Here is a 26,411-nt window from a genome sequence, read left to right as displayed (position 1 = left end):
AAATTCAAGTTAATTTTAATTAATTTAAATTTAAGTAGCCAAAGTGGCTAATGGCTGTAATATAGTATGGCACAGTTATAGGTGCTAAAACTCAGGTACATACAGATTGAATACTTGTCCGAGTTACACAGGCAGTTGGGGATATAAATACACCCCAAACATCTAGATTAATTTGCACTATACCTATAGATTTATAAATATGGTTTAATGTATTTCTCTTCTAAATCAAATTCTTGAGTTTATGTATGTTGATATTATTGCGGCTATGATCAATTCATGTAGAAAATGAACAGAATGGACCTCTTCACCAGTGAGCCCCTTTGTAAAACCTATACAGATGATCTCAGACTTATGATGGTTTGGCTTCCAATTTTTTAGCTTTACGGTAATGTGAAAGCAATGTGTACTTTGTAGAAACCATACTTCAAATTTTGCACTTTGATCTTTTCCAGAGCTAGTGATACAATGGGTAAGATACTCTTCTGTGATGGTGGGTAGCAGCAGCAAATATGAGAGACTGTACTCTACAGTATTCAAGAAGTACTGTATTCAAGAAATTACATGAGATATTTTCAACCCTTCATTATAAAATAGATTTCGTGTTAGAAGATTTTGCCCAGCTATAGGCTAATTTAAGTGTTCTGAGCACTTTTAAGATAGACTAGGCCAAGCCGTAATATAAAGAGTTTTGAATGTAAACTTTTGTACAGTGAAATTTTACAGAGAAAAAATGAAATTAGCAGAGCAGGTAAATAGGACCTGACTTAAACTGCTGATGGTATTTGCCTTTGCCTTTCTTCACTTTATTTATTAATGTTATAAATGTTTATTGAGAAGCAGAAATCATGAGATCTTAAATTTTTTTAGCTGATATAGTTTTAATTTCTTAACCCAGCTCATCTCTAGAGGATATGTAAAAACATAAAACACCTCAATTACTTGTGAATTATAGAGGTGTATCAGTTGGTTTAAAAGTATTTTTATTGGGCTGAGCTCTTGGAAGACTCAGGTCCTTGGGTCACAGGCATCATGGACCAATCTAAAGAAAACTGCATTTCAGGGCCTGTTAAGGCTACGGCTCCGGTTGGAGGTCCAAAACGTGTTCTCGTGACTCAGCAATTTCCTTGTCAGAATCCATTACCTGCAAATAGTGGCCAGGCTCAGTGGGTCTTGTGTCCTTCAAATTCTTCCCAGCGTGTTCCTTTGCAAGTACAAAAGCTTGTCTCCAGTCACAAGCCAGTTCAGAATCAGAAGCAGAAGCAATTGCAGGCAACCAGTGTACCTCATCCTGTCTCCAGGCCACTGAGTAACACCCAAAAGAGCAAGCAGTCCCCACTGTCGGCACCTGAAAATAATCCTGAGGAGGAACTGGCATCAAAACAGAAAAAATGAAGATCAAAAAAGAGGCAGTGGGCTTTGGAAGACCTTGAAATTGGTCGCCCTCTGGGTAAAGGAAAGTTTGGTAATGTTTATTTGGCAAGAGAAAAACAAAGCAAGTTTATTCTGGCTCTTAAAGTGTTATTTAAAGCTCAGCTGGAGAAAGCAGGAGTGGAGCATCAACTCAGAAGAGAAGTAGAAATACAGTCCCACCTTCAACATCCTAATATAATCAGACTGTTTGGTTATTTCCATGATGCCACCAGAGTCTACCTAATTCTGGAATATACACCACTTGAAACAGTCAGTAGAGAACTTCAGAAACTTTCAAAGTTTGATGAGCAGAGAACTGCTACTTATATCACATAATTGGCAAATGTCCTGTCTTACTGTCATTCAAAGACAGTTATTCGTAGAGACATTAAGCCAGAGAACTTCTTGGATCAGCTGGAGAGCTTGAAATTGCAAATTTTGGGTGGTCAGTACATGCTCCATCTTCCAGGAGGACCACTCTCTGTGGCACCCTGGACTACCTGCCCCCCGAAATGATCGAAGGTCAGATGCATGATGAGAAGGTGGGTCTCTGGAGCCTTGGAGTTCTTTGCTGTGAATTTTTAGTTGGGAAGCCTCCTTTTGAAGCAAATACATACCAAGAGACCTACAAAAGAATATCGCGGGTTGAGAATTCACATTCCCTGACTTTGTAACAGAGGGAGCCAGGGACCTCATTTCAAGACTGTTGAAGCATGATCCCAGCCAGAGGCCAATGCTCAGAGAAGTACTTGAATACCTCTGGATCACAGCAAATTCATCAAAACCATCAAATTGCCAAAACAAAGAATCAACTAGCAAGCATTCTTAGGAATCGTGCAGGGGGAGAAATCCTTGAGCCAGGGCTGCCGTATAACCTGTCAGGAACATGCTACCGAAATTTATTTTACCATTGACTGCTGCCCTCAATCTAGAACACCACAAGAAATATTTGTTTTACTGAGCAGGTGTGCCTTAACCTCCCTACTCAGAAAGCTCCACATCAATAAACATGACACTCTGAAGTGAAAGTAGCCATGAGAATTGTGCTGCTTATACTGGTTCATAATCTGGAGGCAAGGTTCGACTGCAGCCACCCCATCAGCCTGTGCCAGGCATGGTGTCCTCCCAGGAGGCAAATCCAGAGTCTGGCTATGGGGAAAGTGACCACTTTGTCCTGACTCGATCGGTTAAGGAGCTGTCCAATAACCTTCCAAGTACCTGAGTGAGTGTGTAACTTACTGGGTTGGCCAAGCCTGGTAAAGCTGTTGGACTGAGTATGTGATTCTTTTCAAGTATGAAAATAAAGATATTTGTACAGAAAAAAAAAGTACTTTTTTATTTTACTATGGACAGCTGCTGGAGATATGATACCACTCTCTTCTATATTTGAATTATCAAGGTATGACTTTATGTTACTTTGTATATTTAATTACAAAAGAAAACTGTCCTCTTTAGCTTTAAAAGATGCTGAACGCTACCCTTTCCCAATGTTTACGTTAATGACAACTGTTAATAATTGTTTTTATAAAGTAAATACTATCTACTTAAGACATGAAGTCTGGTCTTACTGCTTTGTGGCTTTTTTGTTTGTTTTATTTTTGTTTTTTAGAGACAGGGCCTCACTCTGTTGCCCAGGCCAGAGTGCAGTGGCATGATCATAGCTCACTGCAGCCTTAAACTCCTGGATTCAAGGGATCCTCCCACTTCAGTCTCCTGTGTTGCTAGGACTACAAGTATGCAGCACCATGCCCAGATAATTTTTTGTTGAGATAGGGTCTTGCTGTGTTGCCCAAGCTGGTCTTGAACTCCTGAGCTTAAGTGATCCTCCCACCTGGACTCCCAAAGTGCTGGAATTACAGGCATGAGCCACTCTGCCTGATTTATTACTTTGAAGTTGCAGGGATGGGTGGAGTTTAGGTCCCCACTTTATGGGTCCCCATTTAACCTACAGTGACATAATTTCCAATGACTAGACCGGAACTTTCTGAAATTTACATCTGAGTTGGGCAAAAGTATAAATAAATAAATAAATAAATAAATAAATAAATAAATAAATAAATACATGAATAAAGAGGGAGAACCAGAATAGTTGGAGATAATTTGGGTATTATAATATTGTGTATTTCTTGATTTACCTAATAGTAAAATAATTTTTTGTTGACATACTAAAAATGTAGAACAGTTTTCCTGCTTGCCTCTTTTACCAGCCAGAATATAAAGCATGTAGGGAATTATGTTGAAATAATCAATTCATGTTTTTAAGCAATCTCTGAGAAAAATGTGCTTTATTTAGGATAACCTAAAATCATAGAATCACTTTGCATAATGGGCTATCAAAAATGATATAAAATACTCTATTTTTTATATGTAGTAAAAATTTTTTCTCTAGTTTGAGATCATACTAGGAGAGAAAATAATCTGAAAATAGAACATTTATAGAGATTTCAGAAAATATATAGAGTTATTGGGTTTGTTTAAAATTGGAAGAGGATCATACAGATAAAATTTTACCAGTGAGGAAATTAAGATTTGAGTGTTCTTCAATTTCTTCATTCTGGTAGTATTTATTAAGCATCTACTATGTTCTAAGCACAAAATGAGTTTAAAGATAAATAAAATGAGTCCCTCAAGCAATTTTCAGCTAATAAAAGAAGACACATATGTGAAACGATTGTTAGAGGTGTTATGCTATGATATGGCACATGATGGGGGAGAATGAAGGAGTGTTGATCTAGTCTGTACAGGAAACCCAGAAAGTCTTCATATAGGAGGTGATATTTTCACATTAATAGTTTAAAGATGTCCATCAGATGGAGAGAAAATAGACAACAGATGTGAAACAGTATGGAATTCAGAAAGCTGCAAATAGTAAATTGTGGTGGGAGGGTGGGATGTGGTAAGAGGTGAAATTGAAGAGGTTGGTGAAGGAGTTTAGATTTTTTTCAGTAGCAGCATCTTTAGATTGAAGTAAGAGTACCTTGGGATCATGGAAATTTATAAAAGGTTGCTTGGGAACAGATGATTTTAAGTAAATCATTTTCCACATGTACCTATGAAAGTGACTGCTTTCTCACCCTGCCTTCTCCCACTTTACCTCTGACACGTTTGTAGTCTTATTATAGTAAGTTGCTTCAAGGTGTAAAAAAAACCTCCCCTTTAATCAAAGTGCTGTAAATTCCTCCATTCATTTTATTATTAGTTTTCCAAATTTTACTTTTTGTTTAATTATCAAGATTTACGACATATTTATGTTGTTTTCCTCACTTATTTATGTATAATAATTGTAATAACTCAAGCAAGAAGAAAAATGTTAATACTTAAGAGTCTTATCACAGGAAAATGTTTTCTTAATTCATATCCTTTTTTGCAGAGAAAGTTTTGTACTGATAATAATAAAAATCTATGTTTATTAGAATAGCATTCTGTAGAGGAAGTAGAATAGAAATAAGTATTCAAGGAGAATAAAGGACTTGTAAAAACTGTTGAGAAGATCAGCATTTTTTTTAATGGATGTTGGTAGGTATCATTTCCCTATAGTGTTTAGAATCCACTAAGTTTTAAAAAGTAATAATAGTTTTATGTTTAAATGTACATGTTTATAGTATAACAGAAATTGCATATTTTTTGCAAGGGATACATACTAAAAAATTCTTTTGGGGCATATATGAACCAAAAATTTGAAGGCCATTCTCCTGTAAGACTCAGTGATTCCCAGTCTTTTTTTTTCTTTTTTTTGTTGGCATAATAGTGTACATAAGAAAAATGAGATATGGACCCCAAACAGCTAAAACAATTTTGGAAAAGAAGAAAAAAGTTAGAAGATTCACACTTTCTGATTTCAAAGCATATTGCAAAGCTATAATAACCCAAAGTGTATGATACTGGCATAAAGACAAACAAACCAGTGGAATGGAATAGATAGCTGATAAGTAAACCCTCACATATATGGTCAAGATGATCTTCAGCAAGTGTGCCAAGAGCATTCTTTGGGGGAAAAGACAGCTTCTTCAACATATGATGTTAGAGGAAATGGCTGTCCATATGCAAAAGAATGAAATTGAATCCTTATCTTATACCATATACAAAAATTAAATAGATTAAAGACCTAAATGCAGCACCTAACACTGTACAACTTCTAGAAGAAAACATAGGAGAAAAGCTTCATGACATTGGACTTGCATGCTTTTGGATATGACACCAAAAGCACAGGCAGCAAAAGCAAAAGTGGACAAATGGGGCAACACTAAGCTTAAAAACTTTGTGCATCAAAGGACACAATCAACAGGGTGAAAAGGCAGTTTTCAAAATGGGAGAAAATATTTGCAAATCATGTATCTGATATGGGATTAATATCCAGAATATATAAAGAATTCCTGCAACTCAATAACAACAACAAAAAACCAACCCTATTTAAAATGAGCAAAGGACTTAAGTAGACATTTCTTCAAGGATGATACACAGATGACCAAAAAGAATATGAAAAGATGCTCAATATAACTAATCATCAGAGTGATGCAAACCAAAACATAATGAAATGTTACACCTATTAGAAATGGCTACTATCAAAAAAACAGAAAGTAACAAGATATGGTGAGGATGTGGAGAATTATAAACTTTTGTGCACTGTTGGTGGGATGATAAGATGGTACAGCCACTATGGAAAAAATAACAGTTCCTAAAAAAATTTTTAAAAAATTATATGATCCAGCAATCTCACTTCAGGGTGTATATACAAAAGAATTGAAAGCAGGGTCTTGAAGAGATGTTTGCACACCCATGTTCATAGATAGTTCACAGTGGCCAAGAGGTGGAAACAACCCAAATGCCCATCGATGGATGAATGGATAAACAAAATGTGGTATTATACACAAAATGGAATACTGTTTAGCCATTAAAATCAAGGAAATGTCACATGCTATAACATGAATGAACCTTGTTAAATTTTGCTAAGTGAAATATGCCAGTCACAAAAAGACAACTACTGTATGAGTCCCCTTACATGAGGAAGCTGAAGTAGTCATTTATAGAAACAAAAAATAGAATGGTGCTTACCAGAGGCTGAGGAAAGGAAGAACTGGAATTGTTTAATGATACAGAGTTTCAGATTTGCAAGATGAAGTTCTGGAGATCTTTTTTTTTTACAACAATGTGAGTACACTTAACACTACTGAACTGTCCACTTAGAAATGGTGAAGATGATAAATTTTATGTTTTTTTATTTGTTTGTTTTTTCTTGAGACAGAGTCTTGCTCTGTCACCCAGGCTGGAGTGCAGTGGCGTGATCTCGGCTTACTGCAAGCTCCACCTCCCGAGTTCATGCCATTCTCCTCCCTCAGCCTCTCGAGTAGCTGGGACTACAGGTGCCTGCCACCACGGCTGGCTAATTTTTTTTTTTTTTTTTTTGTATTTTTAGTAGAGATGGGGTTTCACTGTGTTAGCCAGGATGGTCTCAATCTCCTGACCTCGTGATCTGCCCGCCTTGGCCTCCCAAAGTGCTGGGATTACAGGCGTGAGCCACTGCACCTGGCCTATGTGTTTTTTTTTTTAACCAAAATACAAAATGTCAATCAATTAGATTAATAATAAATAGATTATTTAAAAACGCGACAAAGCTGCTTATGATGGAAAGTGACATAAGTTCCAATAGTTCCAGGCCCTACCTGACTGCTTTTACTGCTGCAAGGATCAATATCTTGGCTCACCTGTAACCCATTTACAGCATACTAAGAATCTCTGCTATGGGCAGAGGGTGGCCATTGATGGTTTTAAGTAAAAGTATAGCAAAAGTATTTTAAGATTTGAGTTTTAAACAGATATATTTGGTAGCTGTAAAGAGAATAGATTGGGCAGTTCAAAGCTAGAGGCAGGTGACCATTAGATGGATAGCTGTAGAAGTCCAAGTTAGAGCCCATAAAGGCAGAACTAAGGTAATAGCAATGGCAATGGAGTCTGAGACTATTAGAATTTGAGCTGAGAAATAGGATAGCCAGACAAATATTTTAGAGACATTTCTTTGTCAGCAAAGAGAAGAATGGATGGGAGTGATGGGTAAAGTGGAAGTGGAGTGACCAGTTAGGAGGCTATTGCAGTATTCCAAAAGAGGAGATTATCTTTTCCTTAGCATGGTTTTCCTAAGAGGTTATTTTATAGTATACACAGTGACAATCCTGGAAGTATGACAAGTATTTTTGAATGAGTACAATGCTTAATACAATTTGGGACTATTGAGACCTTGAATGAAGAGTAAGTTGTTGAACCTTCCTCATAGAGAGAATTCTTGAAACTCTTAGGTATCTGCTGTGACCATACCTTGCCTTTAAAAAAGAGGCCAGAAATGGTCCCTTGAACATAGATTACTTTTCTTTGTACAGTGTGAGTCTAAGTCTCACATACAAGTTCCCCAGAAGAGAGAATCTCATCAGGTCAAGAGAGTAGACATTACTTATCACATTGCCCCTCCTTTTTTTAAGGTATGTAAAATCAGACATAAAAGCCACCACCTGGCTACTCATACTCTACCTTTCAGACGTTAAAACCTCAGTACTGTGCTGTCTAACATGGTAGCCACTAGCCACATATGGCTATTTACATTTAAGTTTAAATCAATAGTAATTAAATTTTAAAAAATTCAGATCCTCAGTCACAGTGGCTACATTTGAAGTGCTCAAGCCATATGTTGCTAGTGGCTACCATATTGAGCAGCACAGATACAGAATACTTCCATTATTACAGAAAGTTCTATTGGAAGTATTGCCTTAGTAAGACTTTTTTCTTCTTATTCTTCAACTTTTAAGTTCAGGGATGCATGTGCAGGTTTGTTATATATGTAAATGTGTGCCATGGTGGTTTGCTGCACAGATCACCCCATCACCCAGATATTAAGCCCAGCATCCATTAGCTATTCTTCCTGATGTTCTCCCTCTCCCCCACCACCCCAACAGGCCCCAGTGTGTTTTGTTCTCCCCCATGTGTCCATGTGTTCTCATCATTCAGCTCCCACTTTAAGTCAGAACATGTGGTGTCTGTTCTTCTGTTCCCGCATTAGTTTGCTGAGGATAATGGCCTCCAATTCCATCCATGTCCCTGCAAAGGACATAATCTTGTTTCTTTTTATGGCTGCATAGTATTCCATGGTGTATATATACCACATTTTTCCTTATCCAGTCTATCATTGATGGGCATTTTGTGTCTTTACTATTGATTGATTTTGTGTCTTTACTATTGTATTGTGAATAGTGCTGCAGTGAACATATGTGGGCATGTATCTTTATAAAAGAATTATTTATATTCCTTTGGGTATATACCCAGTAATGGGATTGCTGGGCCAAAAGGTATTTCTGCCTCTACGTCTTTGAGAAATCACCACACTGTCTTCCACAATGGTTGAACTAATTTACACTCCCACCAACAGTGTAAAAGCATTCCTTTTTCTCTGCAACCTTGTCAGAATCTGTTGTTTTTTGACCTTTTAACAATAGTCATTCTAACTGGCATAAGATGGTATCTCATTGTGGTTTTGATTTGCATTTCTGTAATGATTAGTGATACTGAGCTTTTTTTCAGTATGTTTTTTGGCTGCATGTATGTCTTCTTTTGAGAAGTGTCCGTTCATATCCTTTGCCCAGTTTATAATGTGGTTGCTTGTTTTTTCTTGTAAATTTGTTTAAGTTCCTTGTAGACTCTGGATATTAGACTTTTGTCAGATGGATAGATTGCAAAAATTTTCTCCTGTAGATTATCAGTTCACTCTGACGATAGTTTCTTTTGCTGTGCAGAAGCTCTTTTGTTTAATTAGATCCCATTTGTCAGTTTTTGCTTTTGTTGCAATTGCTTTTGGCGTTTTCATCATGAAATCTTTGCCCATGCCTATGTCCTGAATGGTATTGCTAGATTTTCTTCTAGGGTTTTTATAGTTTTGGGTTTTACCTTTAAGTCTTTAATCCATCTTGGGTTAAATTTTGTATATGTTGTAAGGAAGGGGTCCAGTTTCGATGTTCTGCATATGGCTAGCCAGTACTCCCAGCACCATTTATTAAATAAGGAGTCCCTCCCCCATTACTTGTTTTTGTCAAATTTGTCGAAGATCACATGATTGTAGGTAAGGGTCTTATTTCTGAGTTCTCTGTTCTGTTCCATTGGTGTATGTATCTGTCCTTATAATACCAGTACCATGCTGTTTTGGTTACTATAGCTCGCAGTATAGTTTGAAATAAGGTAGTGTGATGCCTCCAGCTATGTTCTTTTTGCTTAGAATTGTCTCGGCTATTTGGGCTCTTATTTGGTTCCATATGAATTTTAAAATAGTTTTTTTTTTCTAATTCTGTGAAGAATGTCAGTGGTAGTTTAATGTGAATAGCATTGAATCTATACATTACTTTGGGCAGTATGACCATTTTCCTGATATTGATTCTTCCTATCCATGAGCATGGAATGTTTTTCCATTTATTTGTGTCCTTTCTGATTTTGAGCAATGGTTTGTAGTTCTCCTTGAAGAGGTCCTTCACTTCCCTTGTTAGCTGTGTTCCTAGGTATTTTATTCTTTTTGTAGCAGTCATGAATAGGAGTTCATTCATAATTTGGCTCTCTGCCTGTCTGTTATAGTGTATAGGAATGCTTGTGATTTTTTGCACGTTGATTTTGTATCCTGAGACTTTGCTGAAGTTGCTTATCAGCTTAAGAAGCCTTTGGGCTGAGACGATGGGGTTTTCTAGATATAGGATCATATCCTCTGCAAACAGAGACAATTTGACCCCTCTCTTCCTGTTTGAGAACTCCTTGTTTCTTTCTCTTGCCTGATTGCCCTAGCCAGAACTTCCAATACTATGTTGAATAAGAGTGGTGAAGAGGGCATCCTTGTCTTGTGCTGGTTTTCAAGGGAAATGCTTCCAGCTTTTGCCCATTCAGTATGATATTGGCTGTGGGTTTGTCATACAAGGCTCTTATTATTTTGAGGTATGTTCCTTCAACACCTAGTTTATTGAGAGTTTTTAACATGAAGGGATGTTGAATTTTATCGAAGGCCTTTTCTGCATCTATTGAGATATTCATGTGGTTTTTGTCTTTAGTTCTGTTTATGTGATGAATCACATTTATTGATTTGCATATGTTGAACCAACCTTGCATCCTGGGGATGAAGCCATCTTGATTGTGGTAGATAAGCATTAGGAGGTGATGCTGGATTCAATTTGCCAGTATTTTGTTGAGGATTTTTGCATTGATGTTCATCAGGAATATTGGACTGAAGTTTTTTTCTTTTGTTGTATCTCTGCCGGGTTTTGGTATCAGGATGATGCTGGTCTCATAGAATGAGGGAGGAGTCCCTCTTTTTCAATTTTTTGGAATAGTTTCAGTAGAAATGGTACCAGCTCTTCTTTGTACCTCTGGAAGAATTCCACTGTGAATCCATCTTGTCCTGGGCTTTTTTTTTCATTGGTAGGGTATTTATTACAATTTCAGAATTCATTATTGGTCTGTTCAGAGATTCAGTTTCTTCCTGGTTGAGTCTTGGTAGGATGTATGTGTCTAGGAATTTATCCATTTTTTCTAGATTTTCTACCTTATTTCTTTGTGTTTATAAACACAGAGGTGTTTATAGTATTCTCTGAGGGTTGTTTGTATTTCTGTGGTGTCAGTGGTGATATTCCCCTTATCATTTCATATTGTATTTGTTTGATTCTTCTTTCTTCTTTATTAGTCTAGCTAGAGTTCTATCTATTTTATTAATTTTTTTCAGAAAACCAGCTCCTGAATGCATTGATTTTTTTTTGAAGGGCTTTTTGTGCCTCTATCTCCTTCAGTTCAGCTCTGATCTTGGTTATTTTTTGTCTTCTGCAAGCTTTGGGATTTAGTTACTCTTGGTTTTCTAGTTCTTTTTAGTTGAGATGTTAGGTTGTTAACTCAAGATCCTTCTAGCTTTTTGATATGAGCATTTAGTGCTATAAGTTTCCCTCTTAACACTGCTTTAGCTGCATCTCAGAGATTCTGGTACATTGTCTCTTTGTTCTCATTAGATTCAAAGATCTTTTTGATTTCTGCCTTAATTTCATTGTTTACCTAAAAGTCATGCAGGAGCAGGTTGTTCAATTTCCTTCTGCTTGGGTGGTTTTGAGTGAATTTCTTTCTTTCTTTTTTTCTTTCTTTCTTTCTTTTTTTTTTTTTCTTGAGATGGAGTCTTGCTCTTTCACCCAGGCTGGAGTGTAGTGGCACAGTCTCGGCTCACTGCAACCTCTGCCTCCCAGGTTCAAGTGATTCTCCTGCCTCAGCCCCCCAAGTAGCTGGGACTACAGGCACGTGCCACCACGCCTGGCTAATTTTTTGTATTTTTAGTAGAGACATGGTTTCACTGTGTTAGCCAGGATGGTCTTGATCTCCTGATCTCGTGATCCGTCCACCTTAGCCTCCCAAAATGCTGGGATTACAGGCATGAGCCACCATGCCCAGCCTTTTGAGTGAATTTCTTAATCTTGAATTCTAATTTGACTGTTCTGTGGTCTGAGAGACTGTTATTTCAGTTCTTTTGCATTTGCTGAGGAGTGTTTTACTTCTGATTATGTGATCAATTTTAGAGTAAGTGTCATGTGGTGAGAAGAATGCACATGCTGTTGAATTTGGGTGGAGATTTCTGTAGATATCTGTCAGGTCCACTTGTTTTAGAGCTGAGTTCAGGTCCTGAATATCTTTGTTAATTTTCTGTCTCCATGATCTAATATTGTCAGTTGGTGTTAAAGTCTCCCACTATTATTTTGTGGGAGTCTAAGTCTCTTTGTAGGTCTCTAAGCACTTGCTTTGTGAATCTCAGTGCTCCTGTATTGGGTGCATATATATTTAAGATAGTTAACTCTTCTTTTTGAATTGAACCCTTTACCATTATGTAATGCCCTTCTTTGTCTTTTTAAATCTTTGTTGGCATAAAGTCTGTTTTGTCAGAAACTAGGATTGCAACCCCTGCTTTTTTTCTGTTTTCCATTTGCTTGGTAAATTTTCCTCCATCCTTTTATTTTGAGCCTATGTGTCTTTGCATGTGAGGTGGGTCCTTGAAGGTTTTGGCTCTTTATCCAGCTTGCCATTCTATGTCTTTTAATTGGGGCATTTACCCCATTTACATTTAAGGTTAGTATTGTTATGTGTGAATTTGATCCTGTCATCATAATGGTAGCTGGTTATTTTGCAGACTTGTTTATATGGTTGCTTCATAGTGTTACTGATCTGTGTACTTCAGTGTGTTTTTGTAGTTGTTGGTAATGGTTTTTTATTTTCATATTTAGTGCTTCCTTCAGGAGCTCTTGAAAGGCAGGCCTGGTGGTGACAAATTTCTTCACCATTTGCCTATCTGAAAAGGATCTTATTTCTCCTTCACCTATGAAGCTTAGCTTAGCCAGATATGAAATTCTGGCCTGGAAATTCTTCTCTTTAAGAATGTTGAACATTGGCCCCCAGTTGAGAGATTTGCTCTTAGTCTAATGGGTTTCCCTTTGCGGGTGACCTGTCCTTTCTCTCTGGCTGTCCTTAACATTTTTTCTTTCATTTTGACCTTGGAGAATCTGATGATTATGTGTCTTGGGGTTGATCTTCTTGTGGAGTATCTTACTGAGGCTCTTTGCATTTCCTGAGTTTGAATGTTGGCCTGTCTTGCTAGATTGGGGAAGTTCTCCTGGATGATATCCTGAACTATGTTTTCCAACTTGGTTCTGTTCTCTCCATCTCTTTCAGGTACCCCAATCAGTCATAGATTTGGTCTCTTTATGTGATCTCATATTTTCCAGAGGTTTTGTTCATTCCTTTTCATTTTCTTTCCCTCTATTCTTGTCTGGCTGTCTTATTTCAGAAACATAGTCTTCAAGCTCTGAGATTCTTTCCTCCACTTGGTCTGTTCTGCTATTGATACTTGTGATTGTATTGTGATGTTGTATTTTTCAGCGCCATCAGGTCAGTTATCTTCCTCTCTAAACTGGCTGTTCTGGCTATCAGCTCCTGGATTGTTTGATCATGATTCTTAGCTTCTTTGCATTGGGTTACAACATGCTCCTTTAGCTCACCAAAGTTTGTTATTATCCACCTTCTGAAGCCGACTTCTGTCAATTCAGCCATCTCCACCTCAGCCTGGTTCTGTGCCCTTGCTGGAGGGGTGTTGCAGTCATTTAGAGAAGAGGAACTCTGACTTTTCAAGTTTTCAGTGCTTTTGTATTGATTCTTTCTCATCTTTGGGGGTTATCTATCTTTAGTCTTTGAGGTTGCTGACCTCTGAATGAGGTTTTTGTGGGGTCTTTTTTGTTTTTTTTGTTCATGTTGTTGTTGTTGGTTTCTGGTTGTTTTTCTTTTAACAATCTGGCCACTCCACCATAGGGTTGCTGCGGTTTACTGGGGATCTGCTCCAGACCCCAGTTGCCTCAGTTTCTCCTGTACCTGGAGGTATCACCAGTGAAGGCCACAAAACAGCAAAGATGGCAGCCAGCTCCTTCTTCTGGAAGCTGCATTCTGGTGGAGTACTGACCTGTTGCTGGCCTGCATGTACTTGTAGGAGGTGGCTGGAGACCCCTGTTGGGAGGTCCCATCCAGTGAGGAGGAATGGGAGCAGGGTCCCACCCAAAGAAGCAGTCTGGTCACAATCTGACAAGGCAGCTGTTCTGCATTGTTGGGGAACCTTCCTCATAAACTGTCTATTCTCCACAGCCAGCAGGCTGGAGTGCCTGAGTCTACCGAACCACAAAGATGGTAGCCACCCTTCTGCCCCTGGGAACTTGGACCCATCTCAGGGAGACTGCAATCTGCCACCATTGGCTGGCTGGGATTCCAAGCCAGTGGGTCTTAACTTGTGAGGTGCCGTGGAAGTGGGGCCCACAAAACGATGCTGCTTGGCTCCCTGGAATCAGCCCCCTTCCTAGGGATATATACAGACAGATTTCCTGCCTTGCCAGGGATCCCAGCTGTAGTATGTAAAACTCATGGTTCTCTGTGTGCGCCTGAGTGGCTGCTCTGCCGAGACTCTACACAGCTCTGTGTATCAGACCCAAGGCCCTGGTGACGTGGGCTCATGAGGGAATCTCCTGATCCATGGAAAGATCCATGCAAAGATCCATGGGAGAAGTGTAGTTTCCCAGGCAGGGTAGCACAATTACTGCTTCTCTTGGCTGGAGGTGACGGTTTCTTTGGCTCCATGCCACTTCCAGGTGGGCCATCGCCCCCTCCACTCCCTCGTACTTTTCTTCGTTGTCTTTGGGTCAAGCTGTTTGTCCAGTCAGTCCCAATGCAAGAACCTGGGTATCTCAGTTGAAGGTTCTGAATTCACTTACCCCTTTTCATTCCTCTCCATAAGCGCCGCAGACCACAGCTGCTTCTAATCATCCATTTCAGGTCTGAGACTTCTTTCAGACTTTCTGTGCTCAATTAACACACAGAAACACACAAGCTAATTGGGAATTTTATTTATTTGTAATTTTATATTGTGATCTCATTTTTATAAAATGCATATCTGCAACCTTTGGAGTTTAATTATATATTATATAATATCTATATCTTTCCAAGTCATTTGTAGTTTCCAGGTATATATAGCTCTAGCTTGTTTTTTTTCTTCATTTTCTTTTTTTTTTTTTTTTCTTTTTTTGAGAGAGGGTCTCAGCCTATCACCCAGGCTGTGCCATCATGGCTCACTGCAGCCTCCACCATCTGGGCTCAATTGATCCTGCTGCTGCCTCAGCCTCCCAAATAACTGGGACTACAGACATGTGCCACCATGTCCAGCTATTTTTTCTACTTGTTTATAGAGATGGGGCTCTCACTATGTTGCCTAGGCTGGTCTCGAACTTGTGGGCTCAAGCAATCCCACCACCTTGGCTTTCCGTGCTGGGATTACAGGCATAAGCCACCGCACCCCGTCTATAGCATGTTCTTAATGGTTGCATAATATTCCACTGAAGACTCCACTATGCTCTGCTTAATAATTGCCTGACCAATGAACATTTTTAAGGTTATTTCTGATATTTTTGCTGTAAGAACAGTGCTCCACTAAGCATCCTTATACATGTGGGTCACAATTGCCAAATTACTCTAAAAATTGGTTTTCAGGTTCAGTCCTATCTATGATAATCAGTGCCTATCTATACATACACTTATTATCATAATATGATCAGTGTCTTTGACTTTTGATCTTCTAATAAATGAAAAATGGTATATCATGGCTTTAATTCATACTTCTTAAAATTGAGAAAAGTTGAGCATTTTCAATGTGTATCAGTCAAGTAGAGCTTGCTTTGTAAATTAACTTTTCACAGCTTTTGCTGACTTTTTAATTGTATCTTTAAACTTTTTCTGTTGTTTTACAAAAGTTTATCATATCTTGTGTTTATATTTTGCAAATATTTATATAATCATATCTCTTGACCTTTGCCTTCTTAGCTTCTTTTTCATATTCTCCTTTGAAAGATCTTTCCAATCTTAAGCTTGTAAAGCATTCTACTAGATTTTAATCTAAATCTAAATATCTTAATCTAAATATCACATTTGTGTGCATGTGTGTTTAAGTGTGAAATCTGAGGTGGAACCCTATCCTTATTTTATTGCAAATGGATATGCAATTGTTTTAACACAATTTATTAACTAATTCATCAACTTCCTACTAATTCAAGATGTTATTTTTACCATGTTAACTAGTCAGAAATACTTGCCTCCCTTTTTGGCTTTTCTTCTGTTTCACTGATTTATTTGTCAATTTCTGTCCATTTTAATGCTTAGTAGAGACAGTTTCTGCCAAAGTACTTGTATTACTCCATTCTCACACTGCTGTAAGGAAATAAACTGAGACTGGTAATTTATTTAAAAAAGAGGTTTAATTGACTCACAGTTCAGCATGCCTGAGGAGGCCTCAGGAAACATAGTCATGGACGAAGGGGAAGCAAACACATTCTTCTTCACATAGTGGCAAGAAGGAGAATGAGTGAGAGCAAAGTTGGAGGAGAGCCCCTTATAAAACCATCAGTTCTTGTGAGAACTCACTATCATGAGAACAGCATGAAGGTAACCACCTGCATGATTCAATTACCTACCACCAGGTCCCTCCTACAACACATGGGGATTATGGGAACTACAATTCAAGATGAGATTTGGGTGGGGACATGGCCAAACCATATCATTTTACCTGTCTCCTCCCAAATCTCATGTCCTCACATTTCAAAATACAATCATGTCCTTCCAACAGTCCCCCAAAGTCTTAACTTATTTTAGCATTAACTCAAATATTCAAGTCCAAAGTATCATCTCAGACAAGGCAAGTCCCTTCCACCTATAAGCCTGTAGAATCAAAAGCAAGTTAGTTACTTCCTATATACAATGTCAATATAGGCATGGGGTAAATACACCTTTTCCAAATGGGAGAAATTGACCAAAACAAAGGGGCTACAGGCCCCCTGTAAGTCCAAAATTCAGTGGGGGCAGTCATTAAACCTTAAAGTTCCAAAATGATCTCTTTTGACTCCATGTCTCACATCCAGGTCATACTGATGCAAGAGGTGAGCTCCCAGAGCCTTGAGCAGCTCCACCCCTGTGGCTTTGCAGGGTACAGCCTTCCTCCAGGCTTCCTTCATGGCTGGTGTTGAGTGTCTGTGGCTTTTCCAGGTGCATGGTGCAAGCTGTCGGTGGATGTACTGTTCTGGGTTCTGGAGAACGATGACCCTCTTCTCACAGCTCCACAGTGTCCTAGTGGGGACTGTGCGTGGGGGCTCGCACCCCACATTTCCCTTCCACACTGCCCTAGCAGAGGTTCTCCATGAGGGTTCCGCCCCTGCAGCAAACTTCTGCTTGGACATCCAGGCATCTCCATACATCCTCAGAAATCTAGGCAGAGGTTCCTCAACCTCAGTTCTTGATTTCTATGCACCCACAGGCCCAACATCACATGTAAGCCACCAAGGCTTGGGGCTTGCACGCTCTGAAGCAATGGCCTAAGCTATATGTTGACCCCTTTTAGCCATGGCTGGTACACAGAGCATCAAGTCCCAAGACTGCACAAAGTAGCAAGGCCCTGGGCCCACAAAACCATTATTTCCTCCTAGGCCTCCGGGCCTGTGATGGGAGAGGCTGCCATGAAGATCTCTGACATGCGCTCGTGACATTTTCCCCATTGTCTTGGTGATTAACATTTGGATCCTCATTACTTATGCAAATTTCTGCAGCCTGCTTGAATTTCTCCTCAGGAAATGGATTTTTCTATTGTATTGTCAGGCTGCAAATTTTTCAAACTTTATGCTCTGCTTCCCTTTTAAACACAAATTCCCATTCCAAACTATCTTTCTCGAGTTTAAAATTCCACCGACCTCTAGGGCAGGGGCAAAATGCTGCCAGTCTTTTTGCTAAAGTATAACGAGAGTGACCTTTTCTCTAGTTCCCAAGAAGTTTGTCATCTCCTTCCGAGAACACCTCAGCTTAGACTTCATTGTCCTTATCACTGTCACCATTTTGGTAAAAGCCATTCAACAAGTCTCTAGGGAGTTCCAAACTTTCCCACATCTTCCTGTCTTCTGAGCCCCTCAAGTCTCTAGAAAGTTCCAAACTTTCTGACATTTTCCTGTCTTCTTCTGAGCCCTCTAAACTGTTCTAACCTCTGCCTGTTAACCAGTTCGAAAGTTGCTTCCACATTTTCAGGTATCCTTATGGCAGCACCCTACTTCCAGCACCAATTTACTGTATTAGTTTGTTCTCATGCTGCCATCAGGACATACCTGAGACTGGATAATTTATAAAGGAAAGAAGTTTAATTGACTCAGTTCAGCATGGCTGGGGAGGCCTCAGGAAATTACAATCATGGCAGAAGGGGATGCAAACATGTCCTTCTTCACATGGTGGCAGGAAGGAGAATGAGTGAGAGCAAAGTGGGGGAAAGCCCCTTACAAAACCATCAGATCTCATGAGAACTCACTATGATGAGAACAGCATGGAGGTAACCTCCCCCATGATTCAATTACCTCCCACTGGGTCTCTCCCATGGCATGTGGGGATTATGGGAACTACAATTCAGGATGAGATTTGGGTGGGGACACAAGCCATATCACTACTCTTCTTTCAAAAAAAAGTCTTAGGGTTTTTCTTATACATTTTTCTTCCCATTGAGCTTTAGAATTAATTTAAGTTCCAAAAAAAACCAAACCCAATTTATACTGGGATTTTAATGAGAATTGTTTTAAGTTTGTATATTAATTTGGGAAGGATTGACATTTTCCCAAACTCTAGGTCTATTTCCCCAACCCCTACCCCTACCCCTAGCTTTATTGAAGTATAATTGACAAATAAAAATGGTACATATTTAAGGTGTGCAACATGATGATTTGATATACATTATGAAATGATTGTTACAATCACCTTACATAGTTAATTTTTTTTTCTTTTGGTTGGGAGAACACTTAAGATCTACTCCCTTAGCTAATTTCAAGTACACAGTACAGTATTATCAGCCATATTTACCATGCTGTACATTAGGTCCTCATAACTTCATCTTGGAACTGAAAACTTTTACCCTTTGACTGACGTCTTATTTCTACTCTCTGCTTCTAGTAGTTTGACTTTTTTAGATTCCACTTATAAGTGAGATCATACAGTATTTGTCTAGATAGTTTTATTCATTTTTTTGCATCTTTTAGCAAAGTTTTTTGCTTCTCATATAAATCTTACACTTCAATATATATCTGAGTGTCTAGTTACTTTATTAAATTTATGGTTATGACCTGGATCTCATAACATTTTTATTTAAAATTTATTATTTTATTGGTTTTTGTTTACATTTAGTTCTCTTTATCAAGTCTAATTTTTCAAAGTTTCTAATTAATTTCTGTTTTCATCTTTATTCATTTTTTTCATTTGTCTAAGATCTGTAGAAAAGTAATAACTAAAAAATTTCCAAGTGGTTCTTTTTTAAATTTTTTCATTTAGTTATCTTTTTATTGCTGATTACTGTTTTGCTGTATTGTTATTGGAGAGTATAGTCTGTATGTTTTCTGCTTCTTAAAATTTCAACAGTTTGGGGGTACAGGTGATTTTTTTGTTACACGGATGAGTTCTTTAGTGGTGAATTCTCAGATTTTTAGTGCACCCATCACCTGAACAGTGTACACTGTACCCAATATGTAGTCTTTAATCCCTCACCTCCCTCCCAACCTCCCCTCCTCGAGTCCTCAGAGTTCATTATATCACTCTGTATGTCTTTTTGTCCTTATAGGTTAGCTTCCACTTACAAATGAGGATGTACGGTTTTTGCTTTTCCATTCCTGAGTTACTTCACTTAGAATAATGGCCTCCAGCTCCATCCAAGGTGCTGCAAAAGACATTATTTCATTCCTTTTTATAGCTGAGTGATATTCTGTGGTGTATATATACCACATTTTCTTTATACACTTGTTGGTTGATGGGCACTTAGGTTGGTTCCATATCTTTGTAGTTGTGAATTGTGCTGCTATAAACATGCGTGTGCATGTGTCTTTTTCATATAATGACTTCTTTTCCTTTGGGAGATACCCAGTAGTGGGACTGCTGGATCACCTGGTAGATCTACTTTTAGTTCTTTGAGGACTCTTCATACAGTTTTCCATAGAGATTGTACTAATTTACATTCCCACCAGCAGTGTAAGAGTGTCCCTTTTTCAACACATCCATGCCAACATCTATTGTTTTTTGACTTTTTAATTATGGTCATTCTTGCAGTAGTGAGGTGGTATTTCTTTGTGGTTTTAATTTGCATTTCCCTCATTATTAGTGATGTTGAGCAATTTTTATGTATTTGTTGGCTGTTTGTATATCTTCTTTTGAGAAATATGTATTCATGTTCTTTGCCCACTTTTTAATGAGTTTTTTTTTGTTGTTTTTTTCTTGCTGATTTGTTTGAGTTCCTTGTAGATTCTGGATGCTAGTCCTTTGTCAGATGCATGGTTTTTGAATATTTTCTCCCACTCTGTGGGTATTCTGTTTACTCTGCTGATTATTTCTTTTGCTGTACAGAAGCTTTTTAGTTTCAATAGGTCCCATTTATTTATTTTTGTTTTTGTTGCACTTGCTTTTGGGGTCTTAGGAATTCTTTGCCTAAGCCAATATCCAGAAGAGTTTTTCCAATGTTATCTTCCAGGATTTTTATGGTTTCAGGTTTTAGATTTAAGTCTTTCATCTATCTTGAGTTGATTTTTTTATGAGAGATGGGGATCCATTGTCATTCTGCTTTGCCAAAGAGCAGTTGGCAGTAAATATTTGGCTTTACTTCTGGGTTCTCTATTCTGTTCCAGTGGTCTAAGTGCCTATTTTTACATCAGTACCATGCTGTTTGGGTAACTATAGCCCTGTAGTATAATTTGAAGTCCTGTAATGTGATACCTCCAGATTTGTTCTTTTTGCTTAGTCTTGCTTTGGCTATGCGGGCTCTTTTTTTGTTCCATATGAATTTTAGGATTTTTTTTCTAGTTCTGTGAAAAAATGATGATGGTATTTTGATGGAAATTGCATTGAATCTGTAGATTGCTTGGGCAGTATGGTCATTTTCACAATATCGATTCTTCCCGTCCCTTAGCATGGGATGTGTTTCCATTTGTTTGTGTCATCTGTGATTTCTTTCAGCAGCGTTTAGTAGTTTTCCTTGTAGAGATCTTCTGCCTCCTTGGTTAAGTATATTCCTAGGTGTTTTATTTTTTTGCAGCTGTTGTAAAAATGATTGAGTTGCTGATTTGGTTCTCAGCTTGGTCATTGTTTTTGTATAGCAGTGCTACTGATTTGTGTACATTGATTTGGTAACTGCAGACTTTACTGAATTCACTTATCAGATCCAGGAGCCTTTTGCATGCATCTTTAGGATTTTTTATACGATCATATCATCAGTGAACAGCAACACTTTTACTTCCTCTTTTCCAATTTGGATGGCCTTTATTTCTTTCTCTTGTCTGATTGGTTTGGTGAGGACTTCCAGTACTGTGTTGAATAGAAGTGGTAAAAGTTGCCTTGTTCTAGTTCTCAGGGGAAAAGCTTTCAACTTTTCCCATTCAATATGTTGGCTGTGGGTTTGTCATATATGGCTTTTATTACTTTAAGGTAGTCCCTTCCGTGCCTGTGTTTTCTGCTTTTGGGATGTTGTATCAAAGTTTGCTTTCTGGGCAGTAACCTAATTAATATTTGTAAATAGACTTTGGGCATAAGAAAAAACTATTTTCTGTAGGGGACAAAGGTATTTTCTGTATAGCTCTATAGCTTTGATCTCCATAGCAGCCCCTCGTTGTATTGCTGTTTAATGTGTTATGCTAATAGAGACTGTGAGTGGGCTTAAAACGACCAGTGACAGCATCATACCAGATTCAGAAGACTATCTTAGATAACTGAGATGGCACTGAAGATGATGTACTCTGGAAAACTGTTAGTTGACTCAAAAAGGTAGGTAGAAAATGGCATCTGAGCTAGCCTGCCTGAGTCCGAATCCCAGTTCTGCCACTTGTCAGTTGTGTGACCTTGAGCGAGTTATGTAATCTCCATTTGCCTCAGAAATTTCATCTTTGAAATGGAAGTAACAGTAGTACATACCTCAGAGGGAAAGCTGTTGTGCTTAGAGCAATGCTTTGCATGTAGTAAATACATGTGTTTATTATTATTATTTTTTTTTTTTTTTTGAGACGGAGTCTCGCTGTGTCGCCCAGGCTGGAGTGCAGTGGCGCTATCTCGGCTTACTGCAGGCTCCGCCTCCCAGGTTCACACCATTCTCCTGCCTCAGCCTCCTGAGTAGCTGGGTCTACAGGTGCCCGCCACCACCACGCCCAGCTAATTTTTTGTATTTTTAGCAGAGATGGGGTTTCACTGTGTTAGCCAGGATGGTCTCGATCTCCTGACCTTGTGATCCGCCCCCCTCGGCCTCCCAAAGTGCTGGGATTACAGGCATGAGCCACCGCGCCCAGCCTATTATGTCTTTTTTTAAAAAAAATAAAGGCTGATGTTGAAGGTGCATGTGAAAGGGTTTTGTTTCCTGAAAAATGAAAATGAATAAAGGCAAGAGTTCTAAGTCAGTGTATTTTCTGTCATTGGGATTTTGAACATTTTTATCTCTAAATTAATGTTATATGATGTGTGACATAATTAAATGTCACATGTAGGCGTTTGATTATGTCATTTAAGTGCCCACATTTACAATGTATAGTATTCAGATTGCCCAAAAAACTTTGTATTTTTGAATCTTCTGTTTGGAAAAATAGATGACTACCTTATATTTGAAGTCATTTTTTCTTCACTCATTTAAAAAATAATGGTTTGTAAAGTTGTTTAGCAAGGTTGGAAACAGTTTGTAAACTCAAAAAATCAGTATACAGTTTTATGTTACAAGGAAGTGCTTATAACTGCAAAAAAGTTGAAAACAATACCTGATACTAGAAGGTTGACTAAGTTATGCTACATTGACACAGTGGTATAATATGGAGCTGTGAAAGAATAATGGCTTATATCTATATTGATTGCATGGAATACCTTCATTTCAGCATATGTGGCTAACTTTTTTCCTTAGTTTCCAGTTTTTTTTGGTAATATCAGCCTTGTGTTGCGTTTGTCGATGTCTATATTCTTCACTAAATTATACACCACTTTAGGCCAGGGAATGAGTAATATATTTCTTATATCCCCAGCATTGGTACACAGATGATTTGTAGTAGGAACTTAATAATGAACAAATGTCTATTGTGTGTTGGATTGTGTCTGAGTTGGATGTTTGTCCTTGTTTTAGGAATGCTAACTATGAAATAAAACAATAATAAATATGCTATCTACATTTTTTTCTTTACTATGGAACCAAAATATTCCATGTTATCCTGTGATATTGTTAAAATTATTATCAGACTTTCTCTGTGTGTACTTTGAAGAAAAACAGCAATAGCAAAATTAGGCTGGTTTAGGAAGGATTTAATTTAAATATAAGGAGATTTTTCAGGGACAGTAGTCAAATAGTAGAGTAGGTTAAGGAAGGAAAATATAGAACTGGTTTCTCTAGAATATGCAGAAATTACCTTTAGTTAGCAATTTTTACATACCTTTACCTACATTTCATAATGTTGCACCCTTCTTCACCTTTTCAGACATGCTTAACTTTTTCTGTTGTTTTGGATATAAAAAATAAATAATATATAAATATGAAGTTGTTAAAAAACAATTATAATAGACATGTACATTTTTAATGTATGTAATATAACCCTTTAGTAAGTGACTAATATGAAAATTATTTTCAAATTAGTATTTCTTGCTAATATGAAATTTCATGCTAATATGAAATTTATTTTCCTATTTTTCATTTCCCTAGAAATGGAAAAAATTAATAATTCTGATGTATAGGAATATAAGAGGCAGCTTCTCTATTCTTTAGACTTTTCTTTTTTCTTTTAGCTTTGTACTGCTGGGTGATGCTTTTCTTGCCTTGGCCAAGTAGAGCCAAGTAAAATTTCCTGAATCCCCTGAATTATTTACAAGTCATAGGTTATAGAGGTTCTTACTTTTTATAGAAGGAAGTACATTATCTCTGTTTTTTTCTCATCCCAGAAGAATAGAAATGAATTTACTTCTGTACTAAGATCTTTTATTAGACCACAGAAACTAAATTAAATTTTCCTTTTCCTAACATTTAATGGTTTCAGTTTCTCATTTAGTATTTGAACTTGACATACTCATATTGGAGAAAGCAAATACTGTCAAATCAATTGCCCACTTCTAGAATTCAATTTCCTTTCTAGCTTCAGGTTCTTGTTAAATGAAAAAAACATACACTCAGTTTATGAGGACAGACTGTTCAGAAGCAAATTAGGATAATGTATTTTAGGAATTAAATAGAGCTGTGGAAAGCAGAAGTTGAATTTCTTATTTAAGCTTCTGTTGTTAGACTAATTCATTGATTGGAAATACCCCTAAACAAGACATCTATAATTTTTTTGATGATTGATTAAAATATGTTTTCCGTATGGTTTGAAGGTTTCATTTATCAAATGAGAGACATAACAGGTTTTTCATACTAGTATAATCTAATCTCTTCAAGGAAAAAATTCTCTTCAGAAGGGAATTGTGGTTACATTTTACATTTTGAAGTCATTGGTTTTATTTATTCAGTCAAAACATTTAACTTGGTGAGGGTAAGAACAGGAGTTTATGGTTATGTTACTGATTATTCTAGATATTAATAGTTCAAATAGTCCTGTTCAGTGATAGGTATAAAAAAAAGTTAAAGATTGAAAAGTCAGGTTACTAATCAATGAGGATGCAGTTGCTTTTTTGTTACTATTATTTGTAACTCTATCTCGCTCCTCTTTATTTCTCTTCATATCATGTAAGTTGGTTGGAGATCAGCTTATTAATCTTATTTAGAGAGAGGATATGATTCAAGATGTGATATAAACCAGAGTGAAAGAAAATTTCAGCAACTGAGGTGGACAAACAAAATATTTTAAGACGACAAATTTCTTGAAAGACCCAAATGAAATCTTTAATGCAATCTTTGATTTTCTGTGAATTTTAAGGAAAAAAATGGATAAGAATGTAAACAGAATAAATTTTAAAGGAAGTTCACCCTTTAAGAAAGGATTGACAAAAAAAAGATTTAAAACAAAGTAGAAGTATCTTGTCTTCCCAGAAATGCTATTTTATCAGTAGATTGTACAACAAATGAGCTGAGAAAGCTCAGTTACAAACATGAATCTGAAATATTTTCCTTATTGCTGGAACGCTGTCCTGATGTAATACAGTTGTAACATGGCCACTTTTGGAGCAACATCTCCTAAACCTCTCCTATGGATGTGAATCGTAGCATGAAAGTAACAAGACCTGAGAAGCATTCTCATCATCTATTTTTAGATTTCTCCAGTAGGCAATATTTGCTATTCTTGAACTGTTCTTAGTGTGAGCTGTTTTAGTCACTGTTGGCAAAAAGAATATTTGCATAATAGACTATAGACACAAGAATGATGTGGTGGTTTTTTTTTTTTTTTTTTTTTAAATCTTCAAAATGGCATGGTGTTTATTTGGGAACTCAATGGCTTTTATAATTATTTCTTCTAGCCCTACCATGAAATCAGGTTGTTGAAAGTCCCATGTAATTGAGCAAAGTGGTTTTCCATTATTGATGTAGGATGTTTTGTTAGTAATGATACAAATTTTGTTCTGAAATGTTGAAAAATACGTTGTGTGTGCACGTGTGTGTGTGTGAAATATAAAAATCCTTTAATGCGTATCAAGCCATCTACGCCGAACTAGATTTTTAGAAGATCTTCAGATTTAATCAAATTCTGCCTCTTAGACTTGAATTCAAACAAAATACTATAATATTCCTATTATTTCATAATCAAAACTAAAGCTAAGAAATGGTACTTTTTAATTATTTTTCTCACTAATTAAAATGGAATGGGAGAAAATTATTAATATTATAATGTTACATACAAAAATTATTTGAAGGCCAGGTGCAGTGGCTCATGTCTGTAATCCCAGCACTTTGGGAGGCACAGTAATCCCAGCACTTTGGGAGGCAGAGATGGGCAGCTTGCTTGAGCTTACAAGTTCAAGACCAACCTGGTCAACATGGTGAAACCCCGTCTCTGCAAAAAATACAAAAATTTGCCAGACATGGTGGCACATGCCTGTAGTCCCAGCTACTTGGGAGGCTGAGGTAAGAGGATTGCTTGCGCCCGGGAGATTGAGCCTGCAGTGGTCCGGGATCACATCATTGCACTCCACCCTGGGCAATAGAGCTAGACCTTGTCCCTCCCCCAAGCCCCACAAAAAAAAAGTTGTTTGAAAAAGGTGGTTTGGATCCTGAATATAAAGTCTGTATATGTAAAGTTTATAAAACATAATCTTTTGTATTTGTTGTATTTCTTTTGAAGTGCAAAAGGTTTAGAAACAACTGCCGATTTGTTCATTATATTATAAAATATTAATTTAAATACAGCTGCTTTTATGGGGGTATATGCGGAAGCATTTGAGTAAGAATGTCATTTTCACTTACTATTCATTTAGCAAGTATTAAGTATTATGCT

At 37.5% G+C, this 26,411-nt stretch overlaps 1 protein-coding gene and 1 pseudogene across 1 annotated transcript in view; both read left to right on the top strand.

Annotated features, from left to right (window-relative positions):
- RAB3GAP2 (RAB3 GTPase activating non-catalytic protein subunit 2) overlaps window positions 1–26,411 on the top strand; it is a 121,393-nt gene that overhangs the window by 3,497 nt on the left and 91,485 nt on the right. The window lies entirely within an intron of this gene.
- On the top strand, window positions 800–2,492 carry LOC116457910 (aurora kinase A-like; annotated as a pseudogene).

This window comes from Hylobates moloch, unplaced genomic scaffold (assembly GCF_009828535.3).
Source record: "Hylobates moloch isolate HMO894 unplaced genomic scaffold, HMol_V3 SCAFFOLD_18, whole genome shotgun sequence".
NCBI lineage: Eukaryota > Metazoa > Chordata > Mammalia > Primates > Hylobatidae > Hylobates > Hylobates moloch.
The sequence above is the reverse complement of the archived record's forward strand: the minus strand, read 5'-3'. Positions and strand labels throughout refer to the sequence as shown.